Raw genomic sequence first — 5,000 nt, 5'->3', positions numbered from 1 at the left:
AAACTTTCCCATCGTCACGATGGACATTCTTTTATTTTTATTTTTTTCAGAAATCTGGTTCACGAAACCTACATTAATCCTACGTAATGAATCGTTATTTCAACTGTTCTCAACTGTTCTTTCTATAAATGGAAGTCTGAGCTACAAGAGGATGCCTTTTCAAGAATAAATACAAAAAATAAACAAACGAATAAAACAGAATAAAATGAATAGAAATAGCTAATTAAACAAATAAGCAAATAAATAAATAAATAAAATTACAAGTAAATGAATAAAAATTAATTAATAAAACAGTGGATAACTAGAAATATGAAATGTGGCAAATAAGATAAATGAATTGATAGATTAAAAAATAAACAAATAAAACTTTGCTGTGTCATTTGATACATTTTCTACCCCTTATATACCACGAGGCAGGAGCTGCCCATGAAACGAACCCGGCGCTTCACTGAGTAAAGCGAAAACATACGCACAGAATGAGTGGGTGGAGGAGGAGGAGAAGGAGGAGGAGGAGGAAGAGGAGGAGATGAGAAAAGTACATGGAGGATGAAACGAAGAATCTGTAAGAAATGGAGGAGTAAGAAGAGAGTAGAGAAGGAGGAAATGGAGGAGAAGATAGATTGGACTGCATTAGAGGGAGCTGATGTGTTTGGTGTGAGAAGAGGAGGAGGAGGAGGAGAAGGAAGAGGAATAGGAGGAGGAACAGGAGGAGAAGGGGAGGAAGAGGAGGAGGAGAAGGAGGAGGAGGAGAAGGGGAGGATGAAGAGGAGAAGGAGGAGGAGGAGGAGGAAGAAAAGAGGAGGGAGAGGAGGAGGAGGAGGAAGAAGAGAAAGATTAGGTGGCGTAGAAGTAGAGAGTGAAAAGGAGCAAGGAATGAGGCACACTGGGAGAAATAGAAGAAAATGAAGGAAGAGGAGGACAAGAAAAAAATGGAGGATAATTTTGAAAAAGAAAGCAAAAAAAGAAGTAAGAAAATAATAACAAAGAATGAAATCATTATAAAGAAGGAAGGTAAGTATTTGAAAACTAGAGACTCGGGGAAAAGAATAGGTAGGAGAACAATAGGAGGAAAGGGTGAGAATAACAGGAGAAAGATCAGAAATGGAAGAGGAATAGGAGGAAAAGAAGGAAGAGTAGGAAAATAGGAGGATGAGGTGAAGCAGAAGGGTAGAGAAGGAGGAAGAGGAGGAGGAGGAGGAGGAGAAGGAGGAGGAGGAGGAGTAGGAGGAGGAGGAGGAAAAAGAGGAGGGAGAACAAGAGAAGTAGGAGGAAGAAGACAAAGAAGAGGAAAAGGAAGTAGTGTAAATGGAGGAGGAGAGGAAGAAAAAAAGGAGGAGGAGGAGGAGGAGGAGGAGTAGGAGGAAAAGGAGGAAGAGGGGGAGGAGGAAGAGAAGGAGTAGGAGGAAAAGGAGGAATAGGGGGAGACGGATGAGGAGCAGCCGTAAAAGGATGAACAGTTAAGAAGAAAAAAATGTGGAATGAGCCAGGTACTACAAAAATGTGGTACAGTAGATTACATGAGCACTATATACACTTGAGTCGTGAGTCGACTCCCGTAATACTTTATTGGAAGTAGCAGAGATAACACAGAGGCTAAGTGTCACGCAAGAATGCCTCCTCCCTAGAGGTAATGAGAGATTTCTGCTTGCAGGAATCGAACGTCAAGGAAATTCACGAAAAAAAGAATGTATACAAAAACCTCGACGCGCGGACAAACTTAACGTGGCAATCTCACCTGGACGCTCTCGGGAAGAGGAGGAAAAAAGGAAGAAGAGCAGAAGGAGAAAAGGAAGGAAGACAAAGAGGAAGTGGAGGAGTAGGAATAGGAGGAGGAGAAGGCGTAGGAATAGGAGGAGGAGGAGGAGGAGGAGGAGGAGGAAGAGGAGGAGGAGAAGGAGGAGCAGGAAGAAGAGGAGGACGATAACAGTGAGTAGGCGGAGAAATAGGAGGAAAAGAAGGAGGAAAAGGAGGAGTAGGAGGATTAGAAGAAGGAGCAGGCGGAGGAAGAGGAAAGGAAAATAAGAAGGAAAAGGAGGAGAGTAGAAGGAGAGAAAAGGGGGAAAGAATAGAAGGAAGAGGAGGAGGAGGAGGAGGAAGAGGAGGAGGAGAGAAGGAGAAGAAGAAAGGGGAAGGGAAGAAGAAGGGGGAAAGGAAGAGGAGAATATGTAGAAGAGGAAGCAGGCAGAGGACGAGGAGGAAAAGGAAAAGAAGGAGGAGGAGGAAGAAAAGGAGATAGCGGAAGAGAAAGAGGAGTACGATAAGAGTTTAATTGCTCAATCGGTCGATCTGTCAGTTATTCCATCTGCACGTCAATCTGTCTTCTCCTCTGTCTGTCTATCTGTCTGTGTGTCTGCCTGTTGGTCATAAATCTGTCTATCTGTCTGTCTGTGTATCGGCCACATGTCTCTCTGTCTGCCTGTCTGCCTGTCGGTCACATGTCTGAACTAAGTCTCAACTAAACAGTCTGAGTTGCCTAATATAAGTTTAGCTAATTGTTGCTTGTTCATGCCGAAGACAGCAGCGGCAGCGTCCTCGAACTGACATGAATCTGGAGCTGATGAGACGCGGTTTCTGGAAACTGGAAACTGGAAACTGGAAGGACGAAAGGGTGTGGAGCAGTGGAGACGAGTGGGGAGGATGAGAAGACAAAAAACGGAAGAAGAGGAAGAGGAAAAGAAGGGGTGGAATGGAGGAGAAGAACAAAGAGGGGAAAGAACAGGGAGAGGATGAAGATGAGGAGAGGAACGAAGAGAAGAAAAAGGAGGAGAAAGAGGGAAAAAGGGATTGATCAAAACGGGGAGTAGAAGGAAGGAGAGGGTGGGGAAGAGGAGGAAGAAAACGAGGAAGAAGAGGAAGCGGATGATGATGAATATGAGGACGTGGAGGAGGATGGAGTAGACGAGAGAAAGAGAGAGAGAGAGAGAGAGAGAGAGAGAGAGAGAGAGAGAGAGAGAGAGAGAGAGAGAGAGAGAGAGAGAGAGAGAGAGAGAGAGAGAGAGAGAGCAGACATAGGAGAAAAAATAAAAGGAGCAGCACCACGAGCAGGAGAGACGGAGTGAAGGAGAAACTGAGTGAACAAAGTAGTATGAAAAAGACAAAGTCAGAGAAGACATGATGAAAAAAACCTCAATGAGGAATATCAAAAATGCTTACAGAGTATAACTATGAGATGAGAGTGAATTAGTGTTCAACTCGGTGATCGTGGTCGGATTCCAAAAGGTTCCGAATCTCCTGCAACAGTTCCAATGCATCTAAGTGATACAAAAAGAAAGAGAGAGAGAGAGAGAGAGAGAGAGAGAGAGAGAGAGAGAGAGAGAGAGAGAGAGAGAGAGAGAGAGAGAGAGAGAGAGAGAGAGAGAGAGAGAGAGAGAGAGAGAGAGAGAGAGAGAGAGAGAGAGAGAGAGAGGAATGAAAAAATAGACAGAGTGAATAGAAGGTGCGAGTACAAGACGAGAAGAGGAGGTATGCTAAGGATGGAGAAAAACAAAGAATAATAAAAGAAAAGATAAAAATTGAAAATGTAACTGAGCGGGAAGGTTTATTTAAAGGAGGGTTCGACTTTACCACCTTGGTCTGCGCAAGCGCGTGGTCGGAGGTCTGATTGGGATGGAGTGAGAGAGTGAGAGAGAGAGAGAGAAAAAGAGTCTAGGTGCGTGACCGGGAGAGGCTGAAGGTGTTAAAAGAGAAGCAGGGGGAAAGAGGGATAAGATTATGCATGTGTGTGTGTGTGTGTGTGTGTGTGTGTGTGTGTGTGTGTGTGTGTGTGTGTGTGTGTGTGTGTGTGTGTGTGTGTGTGTGTGTGTGTGTGTGTGTGTGTGTGTGTGTATGTGTCTGTGTGTGTGTGTCTGTGTGTGTGTGTGTGTGTGTGTGTGTGTCTGTGTGCGTGTGTGTGTGTGTGTGTGTGTGTGTGTGTGTGTGTGTGTGTGTGTGTGTGTGTGTGTGTGTGTGTGTGTGTGTGTGTGTGTGTGTGTGCGTGTGTGTGTGTGTGCGTGAGTATGCGTGCTCTTATGCGTCTGTGTGTAATTAACATAAATTTGTGTGTGTGTGTGTATGCGCGCGTGCGAGTGTACATAAGCATAAAGAAAGTCTGAGAACAATAAAAAATGTGTATAGAATAAGGAGAGAGGGAGAGAGAGATGAAGGAGTGACCAGAATGGAGGTGAGTAGAGAAAGCAAGAAGGAAGAGAGGAAGGAAGAGGTGAAACTTGAGTAGGAGGAGGAGGAGGAGGAGGAGGAGGAAGAGAAGGAAGTGGGAGTGGAGGAGAAGGAGGAGGAGGAGGAAGTGGAAGTGGAGGAGAAGGAGGAGGAGGAGGAGGAAGTGGGAATGGAGGGGAAGGAGGAGAAGAAGGAGCGGGAGAAGGACGAAGTGGAGAAGGAGGAGAAGGACAAGGTGGAGAGGGAGGAGGTGGAGGAGCAGGAGGAGGTGGAGGAGAAGGAGGAAGAGGTGAAGAAGAAGGATGAGGTGAAGAAGAAGGAGAAGGGCGAGGTGGAGAAGGAGGAGGAAGTGGAGAAGCAGGAGGAAGAGGAGGAGGAGGAGCAGGAGGAGGTACTGTTTTGGTCGTATGGCGGTGAGGTACAATTAACGTGGTGGCAAGAGAACCCAGCTTTGGAAGTGTAGACACTGATGACCATGTGGCTTAGCAGTTGCGAACAGATGGTGAAAAAGTGGGTATGAGCTCGGTCGCAGGTGGTGAAAATTTGGACACTGTGAACATGAGGTGAAAAGGTGGATATTAATTCAGTTGCAGGTGGTGAAATATTAGAGGCTAGATCGGTCACAGGTGGTGTAGTGAAGAGATTGTGATGTATGGGCATGGTGAAAAAAGTGGACAGGTGGTGAATAAATGAGTGCAGGCTGGATTACAGATGGTGAGAACTGGTGGTGTGGTGAAAAGTGGAGAGAATTTGGGTTAATGGTGAAAGGATGAGACTGATTTGGTCAAATGGTGCACTGAAAAAAATAAATAAATAAAAAAGGAGTATAAAGATCAAGCGATCGG

General features: G+C 45.2%; 2 protein-coding genes across 2 annotated transcripts in view; one reads left to right on the top strand and one right to left on the bottom strand.

Moving 5' to 3' along the window:
• The window catches only part of LOC143038528 (uncharacterized), a 20,301-nt gene extending 19,972 nt beyond the window's left edge, over positions 1-329 (top strand). The window contains exon 4 of the transcript XR_012967567.1: positions 51-329. The gene's annotated coding sequence lies outside the window, so the exon portion shown is untranslated. The remainder of the gene's footprint in view (positions 1-50) is intronic.
• Positions 1-5,000, bottom strand: part of zfh2 (Zn finger homeodomain 2) — a 481,980-nt gene that overhangs the window by 88,017 nt on the left and 388,963 nt on the right. The gene's annotated exons all lie outside the window — the stretch shown is intronic.

This window comes from Oratosquilla oratoria, chromosome 24, assembly GCF_046742065.1.
Source record: "Oratosquilla oratoria isolate Oo_2021 chromosome 24, ASM4674206v1, whole genome shotgun sequence".
NCBI classification, from domain to species: domain Eukaryota; kingdom Metazoa; phylum Arthropoda; class Malacostraca; order Stomatopoda; family Squillidae; genus Oratosquilla; species Oratosquilla oratoria.
Note: the sequence above shows the minus strand (reverse complement) of the source record. Positions and strands in the feature narration are given on the sequence as shown.